We start from the raw sequence: 14,104 nt of genomic DNA on the forward strand, positions 1-14,104 counted from the left end.
CCTTATTCTGTTTTTGGACAGATTCTCTGGTAGAATTTTGCATTAAGTGTTCCCATTTCTACCCAACCACTTCACATAGCAGAATGAATTGTCCCTCATAGACCCAGGACTATTTGTAAAGACTGTAATTTTAGAAACATGTGCGCTTCATAATTTATGCATACAGGGTCAGAGTCAGAGGTACATGCTGTGCAGCCGCTGTTGCATATGTTTGCAGAGTTGCGTCGGTGATAATATACAAATGCTACTTCCAGCCTACACCTCATGTAGTGTGCACCTGAATGTGCATACACTGCAATGCTCACTTTCAGCAACTCTGGACATTTCAACACTGCCGGAGATTGTTGACGCTCCACCTTCATGTGCACCATGGACACTTGCACCAGCCCTATGGCATTTGTAGTGTCTGTGCATGGCCTCTGTGGGCTGCAGATCTGCATCTGGGAATGGAGCCCCTTCACTGACATGCCCATTACTCTTCCATAATATGCCCACGCAACAGATTTTTTTGCATTCACTTCAGGCCACGCCTATCACTGTCCTCTCAGTTTCTGATATCTTCTCTCGCATACACAACAGCGTCGATATCGATCAGTGAACAAAACCGCCGATGTGCGGACATCGATGATGGACAACTGGTCAGTGGATTGGAGAAATTTAACATGTTAAAATTCCCCAATTTGCAGATTCTGACCGTTTTCAGGATTTATGAAGATATTGAATATCCATTATCCCCAGATTGCAATGTTGTCAGAATGGGGAATTACGGCAATCCATTGCATATGTATGGCCCCTTTAGATATCTGTTTCTGTACTGCACACAATAATGTGAGCTAATACATCCATACTTAGACTTTTACATATTGTTAACTTGTTTCTCCTTTTGCCTAAAAAGATGGAAGAGTGGAGGACAGAATGGGAAGATTACATTAAGGACATTTTCATGGAAATGGGAGTCAATCAGTACTGGAAACAGACGCATACACATAGGCAGATACAGGCCCCAACATGCCCAGTTACCTCCACCAAAATGGCCCATGTCTATCAATAACATAAATCCTCACTACAACCGCTTTTGATAGCAATTGAATCACCATATGTGTGCACTGCGGCTAAGACCCATGTGTGTGTACTGCGGCTAAGACCCATGCATGTGTACTGCGGCTAAGACCCATGTGTATGTACTGCGGCTAAGACCCATGTGTGTGTACTGCGGCTGAGACCCATGCGTGTGTACTGCGGCTAAGACCCATGCGTGTATACTGCGGCTAAGACCCATGTGCATGTACTGCGGCTAAGACCCATGTGCATGTACTGCGGCTAAGACCCATGCATGTGTACTGCGGCTAAGACCCATGTGTGTGTACTGTGGCTAAGACCCATGTGTGTGTACTGCGGCTAAGACCCATGTGTGTGTACTGCGGCTAATACCCATGCGTGTGTACTATGGCTAAGACCCATGCATGTGTACAGCGGCTAAGACCCATGCGTGTGTACTGTGGCTGAGACCCATGCGTGTGTACTGCGGCTGAGACCCATGCGTGTGTACTGCGGCTAATACCCATGCGTGTGTACTGCGGCTAAGACCCATGCCTGTGTACTGTGGCTAATACCCATGCGTGTGTACTGCGGCTAAGACCCATTCATGTGTACTGCGGTTGAGACCCATGTGTGTGTACTGCGGCTAAGACCCATGTGTGTGTACTGCGGCTGAGACCCATGCGTGTGTACTGCGGCTAAGACCCATGCGTGTGTACTGCGGCTGAGACCCATGTGTGTGTACTGCGGCTAAGACCCATGTGTGTGCAATATGGCTAAGACCCAAGTGTGTGTACTGCAGCTAAGACCCATGCGTGTATACTGCGGCTAAGACCCATGTGTGTGTACTGCGGCTAAGACCCATGTGTGTGTACTGCGGCTAATACCCATGCGTGTGTACTATGGCTAAGACCCATGCGTGTGTACTGCGGCTAAGACCCATGTGTGTGTACTGCGGCTAATACCCATGCGTGTGTACTATGGCTAAGACCCATGCCTGTGTACTGCGGCTAAGACCCATGTGTGTGCAATGTGGCTTAGACCCATGTGTGTGTAGTGCGGCTAAGACCCATGCGCGAACATTGACATAGCGTCCACATCTGAAGCAAGCCCACTGTCCAGTCCATCATTATATTACCTGTATGATTTCTTGCACTTTTTTACAGTATCTGTGATGAATAAGTATACACTTGCTGCACATGACATGCTCATGGTGCAAATTATTAATTTAGCTGCATTCATCTTCAGATGTGTCCAACTCTACATATGCACAGAAATACACTGTTTTTCAAGGCATCAATTCCCTGCACAAGCTCTGAGCACATATGTATCCACTTCCCCCACAGTTAGGAAATCTTATTTAAAACTGTGAAACCAAAGTAAAACTCAATGATTGTTGTATTGTCAGAACTTCACATCCTTACTAAATGGCATCTTTGCAGCAGAATTTTAGTCATGCAAAAATTCTGCATCAACTTTCCACTTTCATCTTTCTAAAATTACCAGGTACTGTATACATTGAATAAGTATGTGTAATAAACAGTGGTGTATCTATCATGGGTGCAGGGGTTACAGTGCACACGGGCCCGGCACACCATGCACCAAGGACCAACCACTGTGCTCATAGGCATCTTTATATTTGGTGCCAGGGGACGCCCACACCGCACACCCTGCACCCATAGTTAATGTACTTGCCTCTCTGCAGATTCCGATGTGCTGCTCCTCAGAACTCATGAAGAGGGGGGGGGCATGGTGTTAAATGGGCTATACCTCAAAAGCTATTTGAGGTACCAAGCTGAAATTTGGCATGGACTGGTAGAACTGTCTCACAGTGCTGCACGCCAAATTTCAGGGCAAAAAAATGGATTTGGGAACAATCTAAAGTTCCAACTGTCATTTTTTCTGACACTCTCTGTTATGACCACTTTAGTGCTGTTCTCTATGGGGGATTTTTGGGAATGCACAAGTCAGGTACAGGGCAAAGTTAAACTTGGGGTTTGTTTTATTAGGTAACTATTGTTCCAGGGTAGGTGCTTTTGGGGTTCAGGTAAATTAGAAAGTTACAATTTTTAAACTATTACCTCACATATGCGCCATTATAGAGATAGGGAGTTTTAACTTGTTGCGCAGCCTCATTAGGTGCCTTCAGCAGGGGGGTGTACTGAAAGTGGCTTCACTTCGGTGCACAAAGATGGCTGTCCTTTATGGGCGGTTACGGCGGTGGGACTTGGGGAAAAGAAACAGGTGCTAGCTGTGGCCGGGACCCGGGAAAAGTAGGGTACATTAGCGGCGGCAGTATGTCCGTTAGCGGTGGTGCAGGCTGCAGGACCCGGGGGACTTAGCGGGCATTAGCGGCAGGCATATACAGGCTTGGATTATGAAAATCCATGATGCCTGCATCTGTGTATAAATAAACAAACACAGAAGCACAGACAGGATCAGTGAGATCCATCTTTTCTTCTGTGTTTAAAAAAAATTAAAACCTGTTTAAAAAAATTGGTGTGCCCCCCCCCCCAAAAGAATAACCAGCTTTGGGCTTTGGAGACTCAGTACTGGTTGTGCTACATACAGGGGACAAATGACGTAGGGGTCCCCTGTACAGGGCCGTAGCTAGGGTAGTGCGGCCGGTGCCATCGCGCAGGACACCACAGGTCAGGGGGGCTGTTTGGGCCTGTCAAATTTCTGTTTATTATCATTCTTGCTTGTAGCTTCCTCTTATTTCATCCCCAGCATCTCCTGGCCTCCCCTATCTCTTCCCTGGCCCTTCCCCATGAAGCCATGGCACTTTTTTGGGTGCATTATGTCCCTTTGAAAAATGAGGGGGGCACCAATGCTCTTTCTGGCACAGGGCACCAAAAAGTCTAGTTACGGCTCTGCCCCTGTATTTACAAGAACTTGCACCTTTCCCTTTCTGGCGGAGTGGGGGGTAATGTCACAGCAAGGGGAGCCTTTTCACCGGGTCCCCCAGCCGATGCATCACCCCTGACCGCTAGTTAGCCCAGGCCAGGATCCCTGGGAAGCTGGGGACCTCCCCAATAAAGAGGTCCCCCTCTCCAGGGCACTACAGGCCCAGGCTGATAGCTCGGCACCCCTTGTGTATAGTGTGGTGCATTCAATGATAGCAAAAATATTGTCTTTTTCTGTGGAACTAAAGGAACCAGCAAGCCTCCCCCGTATGCTGGTACTTGCAGAATCACAAGTACCAGCATGCGGGACATTACGGGCCCATTGGTACCAGTAGTTTCACAGCACACACTGTTGTAAGTAAAAGTTTATTAAAACATACATGCACGCACACATGTACGCACACATGCAGACTCACTATCTCACATACTCACCTAGTATCCCTGAAGTCATCATGTCCCCTTGTCCAGTCGGAATCCATAGGGTACCTGTAATAAAAAATCCTCTCAGAACAGTAATACCCGAATGATGGCTCCGCCACGGTTTTCACTTTAGAAATCATGGTGTGGAGCACTCACTGGCTGAGATAGGCGAGCCTTCCGCCACTCTCAGCCAATGTACGTTTCCCACCATTGACTTCAATGGTGAGAATGGCAAAAGTAACTTAAGGTTACTTCCGTGCCAATATAAAAAATGGCACCTCAGCGCAATTTTTGGAAATTTAAAAATGCCCGTTGTGAGCCAATCACGGCTTGGGATGTCATCGCCCCACCCCCTCGGCTGGCTTATATAATGCAGCATGAGTCATCATCATGGCAGTCCGACGGTGGGGAGGCAGCAGTTAAGAACTGTCGAAGAAAGAAGACTCTGGGGAAGTCCTGGATGGGCGGTGGACCTCCAGGTGAAAATGCAATGGAAGTCTTGGGGGTGGCGGCAAAAGTGTTTAAAGGCTGCCGCCCCTAGGTGAAGATGCAGTAAAATAAATTAAAACAATTTGGATTCTTGTTTTTTAAATATTTATTTTACAGGGGTACTTTAGGTAACAGCAGACCCCCGTTTGCTGGTACTTGTGGTACTCCAAGTACCAGCATGTGGGGGTGGCTTGCTAAGACTTGTAGTTCTACTGCAAAGACAATATTTTAACTTTCATATGAACCACATTTATACACAATCAACCCGGCACCCACTGGCCAGGAGAGCTGGGGATAGCCCCGGGCCATCAGTTCAGGCCACACAGCTGTAGGGATTGGGGAAGATAAAGCAGCATGGAGGCACAGATAGTGCACGTGCATAGAAAGAGTATGATAGTTTTAGAAATTAGGGAGCTGAATGTGTATTCTGAATGAGATGGATGTATGGAGTGAGAAGGATGTTGGAATCCAGTGGGATTGTTGTGGTGACCGAATGGGAAGATTATGGGCACTGAGTGGGTTGTGTGTGCCACATAACTGCTCCGACCTGCATGTGTGTATTTCAATGAGCACACAATTCTGTGAATTAGCAGCTCAACCATTTTGTGAGTGACAGCAATCTCACTCTGTGAGAGTTCCGAATCTGCAGTTAAACACAGGTTGTGATGGCATACCATATCTGTATTGCGCAGAATGATCAGAATTTCATTGCTTTTTTAAGTTTGAGTGGCAGAAATTCAGTAGGTTTTGTGAAATTTCAGATAATATCTAAGAAGCATTAATGGTACATGTCTATCTGTATCCATCATTCCATAAGACCATCCATAAAACCTTCTTCCAGTCTTCAGTAGTCCACTTCATGACCTATACAAGATAGGTGGATACTGTAGAAAGACAGTACTCTACTCAACAAAAAAATGTGCTTGTATTATCTGATCCTCTCATCCTTCCAGTTCTACATCCCATTACAGATGTGTTCTCACACTTAGCATCTATACGCCATATGTAGTGTACTGTAATTTTCTTAAAATTGTACTTATTTGCATAGCAGTAGCAGATGAAACCCCACTCAAAGTGCTGTAGATATGCTGGGCTGCGACTTTAACTGCACAGAAATTGGTTTCGAACATGTACAAAATTGCAGGTGAAGCACAGCGGAACTTGGCGTGAGAAAAAGCAGCAGCCGGTACATTATAGCATTTCTTACACAGATTCAGACTCATTCACACACAGATGTACAAATGTCACACATCAGATTTATCAGTGTAATCTAGCAAAGCAATTTGGTCACTTCCAGTTGTTTTAGTTATGAGAATAAGATGCATTTTAGGTGAGAAAGAAGCTCGGCTTTGCTGAGTCACCCAGGAGCTGGCGCTCCAACAGAGGCTATTTGTCCCGACTTGTGCAACGGCGTATGAGAACACATATGTACATCTCATAGCAGAGACATCACTGCTCTGCAAATATAAGGAAACACCTTAAACAATATTGTAGATATAGTCACTTTGTAATAAGATTCTCTCCATGCAACCTTGCATTATGTCCTTGTGTATATATGCCTCTAAAATGACATACTGATTGGGCTCTGAGAGAGTGGTCTTTCTGCATGCCATCTACAATTATGTATGATTTATTTTGCTATGCAAAGTCCTGCACCACCTCTGAGAGACATCAATTTTTTAGCAATTACTAATATGCGAGACAGCAGAAAGTATTTATTTGCTTCTGTGAATTATAATTTAGATAGAAAACACTTCTTAACACCTTGTTAATCTGTATGAAAGCATTTACTGTCTGAATATCTGTTCAGTCTGTTTATGCAGATTACTTCTGATAGAAATACAGGGAGCTTCTGAATCTGGATTATAATGAGGATTCTTCTACAGAAACCTTGTAGATGCAATGGAGCTGTCTCTAGAGTGCTGGAACCGTTATTCTGTTCCGCCGAGAGCATCTCATTATGAACTAGAAAATGAGGGAGGCTACTAAAGGAGCAGTCTCATGGGATGATTCCAGGAGGATTAGGGGATATTTGTTCCTGTGAGAAGTCCTCTAATTGGATCAGCAGTTGCTATCACTATTTATTAGTGCAGTAAAGAAAATTAGAGATTGCACAGTAGTGCAAATTATAAGGAGTCTCAGGAGTCTCTGCAATATAATCTTTGGTAGAATTTAGTTATTGCTTTTATGTGAAAAGTTTTTCTCTCTGACTTCTGCTAACTCATAAACTTTTTATGAGAATCACTTATTAACGTCCTGGCGCCTAAAACTTTGCAATAAATAAAATGAGTTAGTAATTATCATTAAATCAAAACAGTTTCCAGTTTGCACTTATGGCGTTAAGTGCTTGTTATCCTCTAACCTAGGAAAGGACAAGAGCAGGATGATTTCATAGGTAAATTTCAGAACTAAAAGGTATATTATAATATCACAGGGGAAACACAGGATTTTCATTAGCTCTTATCTGCAGTAACTAGATGTTAAATTCAACATCACATTTTCAATAATTTCATAGTATTATATAAGTCTATACAGTTTATTCATATAGACTGTAGAATCATGCACTAATATATTTAATTACCTACATAATAAATATATGTTAGTACTTTTCAGCTAACTGCCTCTTGAAAGATAGTACAGGACTCAGATGGAGTATAAGACCTTGCGATTTTCATGCATACCATTTTATGTGCGGTTTGCCTTTAGTAAATTGCTAAATATATTGGTAGATTGATTGGAGATTAATTTGAGTCTAACAAAGTTAACATCTGTGTGCATGTGTTTGTGTGCGCTTGTAAGTTAGGGACTTTACACTGTAAGCTCCAACTGGGAAAGGACTGAAAATATTGACTGCACCTATTTCCTATGTGCAGCACTGCATGTAATAATAATTAAAAACTAATATCATATTGCATAAAAACCTGCATTTTGCTCAAACTGGATGTGACAAGATGAGAGACTGCCACGTATGAGGAAGGGGTTAACTTCTTCAGAGTCTTCCATCACTTCCTCATATGGGCAGAGCTTGGGCCTATTTATGAACTAAAACTGAGGGCCTGATTCAGAGAGGGACGCTAATGAAATCGCAGCTAGAATTTTGTATGCAATGCAGCTGCGAAAACATGCTAATGTTAGCAAATATTACCTGAGCATAAAGAATCAGGCCCTGAGTCCCATGCTGGCTAGTATTTGGGGAAATTGTTATGACCTAGACTTCAGCCGTACTCACAGTTATATAAACATGTACTTGTCTGTACATTCCTTTAATCCTTCTGTGTATTCTGTATTTATATAATTACAGATTAAAAGAAGTGGCTTGCTGGATACATGCAAGCATTCCCATTAAGCAGTATGTCTTATTGTTTATACTGTTCATATAGACTCTGTCCAACAAGTCAATAAGAACAATGTGATATTTATCTTAGTAATTATGTAACTCATGGAAAACCATATGACTTTATATACCTGTCTCATGTAATTACCTTTCATTATTCATTATGAACTTTATAATATCTTCTTGAACTGAATACATTGTGGATCATTGCAATGTTGTTGAAGGTAATGTAAAGAAAGAATCCTCAGAATGTAATTGTAGGAAGATGCTGCCATATGTGATGTTATTTCCTTCATAAGAGGAATGACAGATGTAAATTGGAGAGAGGCAATTTTTATACTCTGAGCTTCACTATTGCCATGAATTATAAATCATCCTGCTGAATGGAGATGATTGTTCTGGAGGAATTCAATGTCATACAGCTTTTTAGCCATGATTAAATACACAATTTTGTCAAGCTGGGAATTGGCAAGGGATGGAATACTTGACCTACGGAACAGCTGATGGAGAATGGTGTAAGCAATACAAAGCATTTTCTCACCATTTGCTCACCTCCCCTAACCTTTTCCTCTGTCCTGTAGACACTATGGGCCAAATGTAATAGGGTGAGAGTTTAGAAAATGTGAGACTTTATCAGAAAACAAAGCAAACTTGCATGTTTTTAGACCTAAAAAACACTCACGATTTAAACTCTCAATCAGATGTTTTCCCATTTTGAAGATAAAATTCTTACTGCTAAACTCTCACATTTTCTAAACTCTCACCCTATTACATTTGGCCCTATTTCTTTAAAGGTTCTGAATGAAAGCTGGGCACACCAAAGGTGATTATACCTCTTTTCCTCCCCATCACACCATGTCTTCAAACATGATTTGAAAATCTATACCTTGACAATTGTGTGCAGGTATTTACTAACCAAGTATGAATCTAGGGGCGCAGCTGGCTCTGTGTAATTTGGTCTTCTACAAGTGTGGTGAATATGGCTACATATCTTTTGTATGATAATAAAAAATAGAAAAAAACAGTGCTTTATAGGTGAATGTGTGCATCATTAGCTTCTCCAAGGAGGTGTCCCAGGCTCCTAAATTCACATAATATTACAAAACTGGTGCGATCTGGGGTACTGATCATATGAATATACTAATATAAATACTAATATTATGTTAGCTCATTATTCCATGTATGCTTGTACGATACATTTGGACATGAATGTAGCAAATGTTATTATTCTCTATGTCTCTAATGGATAGTAGATGAGAACAATAGATTATCTGTAGGCAGGGTGTTCTTAATGGATATTAAAGGAAAATACTTGATAATCTGTAGGTGGGGTGTTCTTAGGATCGTTACTATTGATTTCTGTGTATAATTGTCCACAGGCCCATATGACAAGTACTTCCAAATGGAGCATATTTTACATGGCTTTTACTCCATATATGAAATCTGTTTTTGTGTCCTGCAGCTGCACACCCTCACTCTCTCTCCACCTCAAACATCAAATTGTGCAGACTCAGGGACTCTATAAGGCAAACGGCAAAGAATGTAGGTACTCACCCAGGAGGTCCCATTGTATCTGCTGATCCTTGGGGTCCTGATACTTTGTCAGTAGTGGTGAGGTGCATGCAAGTGAGAATATTGTGAGAGCAAGTGTTTCTGCATAAATTAACAATATATATGTATAGGGGCCCATTGTATCTCCAGCATGGAGACATATATGGGCAAGTAAACCTGTAGACACTATTTTTTAAAGGTTCCCATAAAATGGGATTCTAAATGAAAGCAAAAATAATTCTCCCCCTTGCAAGCACAACATTCCTAGACTAAATGATCAGATAAGATGGATCAAATCGTGCTCTGAATTCATTGAGCACATTTGGAAATCTATACTTTGAAAAAAATGTGTGCAGGCATCTAACAACCAAGTACGAATCTAGGGCCGCAGCCGGTTATGTTTAAATTGGCCTTCTGTGGTGAATATGGTGACATATCTTTTGCACTGCAATATGGCCAAGTCACTAGATTGTTGGCAGCTGGCACCCCACATAGATTTTTGAACCCTCTCATCACTCAGGCTTTTCTCACCTCTGTGCTGAGCCTATATTTGGCACTTTACTTGGCGGGTCCAACTTTTTTTTAGAATATTTTTAGTTTTCAGAAATAGCATTAGTTTGTCTTTGTAGTGCGATGAATTACTGTTTAAACAATCTACTACAAATGGCCAAGAAGGGTTTTAATTCTAAAAATTTAAATTATAAGTGAACTAAAAGCAAATGTGTGTATTTTTCCTGTCAACCCCCAAGAAATCATTTAGGATTCTTCCTACAGCATTTATACAACCTTGCAAGACAGCAGAATTCTATAGCAAGGTTTTTTTAAATAAAATCTGCACTTGAAATTATTGATGCTTTTATTATTTATTATGGGATGGTCCTCCCAATGCTTACCATATGACAGTATATTATGCTGGCCCAACTTGCCATGCTTTTCTGAAAACTAGAATACCTACAGTACTGGAGCAAATGAAGGCAACCCTGTTTTTATTTGACACATAATGTGGGAGATCTGGGCACTAGCAACCCCTTATGTCAAGACAACATGGTTTATGTAGTAATCACCAGATAATGTTGCACTGCACATCTGTCCTCCAGATAGAGTGCATACGGAATCAGAGTTGTGAATAAGGTGCACGGGGTGACACATGGTCTCAGAAATGTTGTGAAAATGTAGTGGGTGTTACTGGATGGTGACAGTGAGGTGGCTTATTGCATGCACAGAGATGGTCCTTCTTATGGGCATGTTATGAGAGTGTTGCTGAAAGCAGCAGCATAAAGAGATGCCCAACCACTCACACTTGGGTGGAGTGTCAGTAATTAGTATTTTGGTGTCTATGGATGCTGCAAGTGGGCATCTCAGACCTTGTACTTGCACATTTGGATGCATGGATATATACCAGGGAAGGAATTTGTAGCACAATTTCCATAAAGTTACAGATAGACAACCACCAAATGATGCAGATGTGGAAGCAGCTGTGTTTAAGTCAGAATAAGCCCTAGAGTGCCCTACATCACATCTGAAAAACAGCTTGCTTTCTACAGTGCAGGGTGATTGTCTCTTTCAAATGTGTGTGCCTCTGCATTAATGGAAGTAGCCATATGGAGATCATCCACCATCCTTGGAATATTTTATTCTGCAGTGTAGGGAGTCATTGTCTGGACACCACACTGATAAAACTACTGTCAATAATAGGTGGGTGCCCACACATCTGTAGGTGCTAGAAAAGAGATGCAGGACTGATATATCGACGACATTAAGTCACCAGACTCAGATGTTCTTACACACAAAATCATACAAAAAGCTTTCTTTATTAAATATACATTATTTACAGATCCATATGTATGTACAACAATAAGAATAGAAAATAAAAAGAAATAATTTTGTGCCAGAAGTTTTTTTTATATGGTTTAAAAATCTATTTTGCACTTTGTGTTGTCTTATCAAGAAAACCCCTTTGAAAAACAAATACAGTAAGTAAAGAAATACAGATATGTATAAAGCTGTGAGAATTTCTTAGCTACAGTCTTTTTATTAGATAAACTTGTCTGAAGTTACTAATATGAAATATTCAGGGGGTGATTCCATTAATCAAACAATCCCGTAGGATCCTTGTGTGATGACATATCAGGGGATATTAGATGTAATAACTTTGAATATTTTTGCCTTCACCACAAGTGCAAGTAAAAATACTGTATGCAATGTTTTGCTCACCTTAATACCCATAAGTGAGCACAGCCACATGTCATGCGAAGCTTAAACCAGAAATTGAGTGGCCCGCCAATGTAAAAGTTACATGGTGGGGTCCAAGTGGTGGTTTCTGTAGGTGGTAATGGCACCCTCACATGTCATGCTAATTTACCACTTAAAGCTCCATTTAAGAAAGAGTCATAAACCCTTTAGTATTTGCTAAAGGGGTTATGACCTCCATTCAGTATTTATCAAACAGCAGTAAGCTTAAACTATCAGGTTTTACTGAGTCCCTGCCAGGTGGAAATGAAATGCCCATGTGCCGACATAAATCATATATGCAAATTAGTCATTAGCCCAGTAGCAGTTGGCTACTGGAAACTCAGCGGAGGGCACAAACAAGGAGGAAGTCATTGCTGGGCCTCATCAGACAGGCAAGTTATGTTAAATACCAGTGGTATATTAGTTAGTATCAATGCGATAAAAAAAATATGCCACCAACATTTTGTGTTGGTGTTAAATGGAGCCCTTAATCCTTATGTTAGAGTACTAGGTTTCTTTAAGCATTTCAGTGTTTTGTTGAAACTGCACTATTCAAATACAATACACCGTATTACTGATATCTTGAAGACACTAGGTCTGATTCAGAGGTGGATGCAGAGTCAATGTTGGATGCAAGCAGACATTTGTTTCAGCCTGTTGCATTGTGCATGCGTCCCAATGATTACCACAGAAAACCACAGAACAAATTTGGATGCAGTGAGAGGTCATTTCAGTGGGCATTCATGGGTGGTAACAGGGGGGTGGCAAGCCAGACGCAGGCGTGTTGCAATGTCACGGTCAGCTATTGTGGCTTCTCCTGCAGTTGCACTGATTCTGGCTGCCTTGTTCAGACAGACATTCTGCACCTCCATAGGGCTGGTGCTATGTTCAATGGTGATAAAAGTATTACATCTTAATATGGAAAGATTAATGGCGCAGCTGATGGGCGTCTCTGTAGGAATCTCTTCAGCTGCTGAAAAAGAAACAGTCGCAGCTGCATTAGCGTCCATTTCTCAATCAGGCCCACTGTGGTTTTTTCCCATACTATATCTCAATGTATTGTTGTTCCACTCCTTCTCACTTTATAAAAATAATACCAATACCAATTAATACACACCCAAGCTTTCTGCATAAATATAATGTAACCCACAATGACAAGTCAGAAATGTTATTTAATTAGTATTTAACATGACTGATTATATTATTAATATATAGCTGGTAGTTAGGCTTACTGTGTATCTGTGCAATTTCCACCATTAATATCTGTTAAATTTTATTTTGTGTTCATTTCTAAATACATATTTATTTTTTTAATATGGACATATTCACCCTTTTCTTATCAAATCACATCAAAATGTAACCATTCGCTCACTGAAACACCTTATATCATGCAGTTACTTTTTTACAGCTGTCAACTGGAGATAACCATGGCAAAATCACAGTAGTAGAGATTTTATTCCCATTATATAACAGTAGTTTAGAACTTAATGCAATCCAAAACCAGTCAAAAAGAATGTTTAGCTATTTATATTGACAATAAAGAAGCTGTTAAAGCTTAATGACTGTAGCATATATTGTTGTAATAGTATAATATTTTATTTGACAATTACTGGCCTACTATGGCCCTCATTCAGAGCCGTACGCTCTGAGCAGAGCGTACGCTCTGAATGAGGGCCGGGCTCCATTTTCATGGAGCGTCCTCCAGGACGCTCGTATAGCTGTGGGTCACCACCCACAGGCTATACGAGCGTGCATTGTGATGGTCGCGATGGTCGAGACCATCGCGACCATCAAATTTGCGAGCCGGAGCCTGCGGTTGAGGTTTTCAACCGCAAGCTCCGGAGTGATTTTGGCTCTATCAGAGCCAAAATCACTCCCACTGACATTACTAGTGATGTCAGTGGGCCGGCTTCTGACGGGAGGCGTTCCCGTGGGAACGCCCCCGTCAGGGAGGCACGCCCCCGGCACACCCACCAAAGGGGGCGTGCTGTCAATCAACATTGACAGCACGCCCCCTTTGATCGGACACAACGAGCGAAGGACTTTCCTTCGCTCGTCGCGTCTGGCGCATGCGCACGACGGAGCTCCCTCCGTCGTGTGCATGCTCAGTCAATAACATCGACCCACTTGCGAG

Source organism: Taudactylus pleione, unplaced genomic scaffold (assembly GCF_031769625.1).
Source record: "Taudactylus pleione unplaced genomic scaffold, aTauple2 ptg000138l, whole genome shotgun sequence".
Taxonomy (NCBI): Eukaryota; Metazoa; Chordata; class Amphibia; order Anura; family Myobatrachidae; genus Taudactylus; species Taudactylus pleione.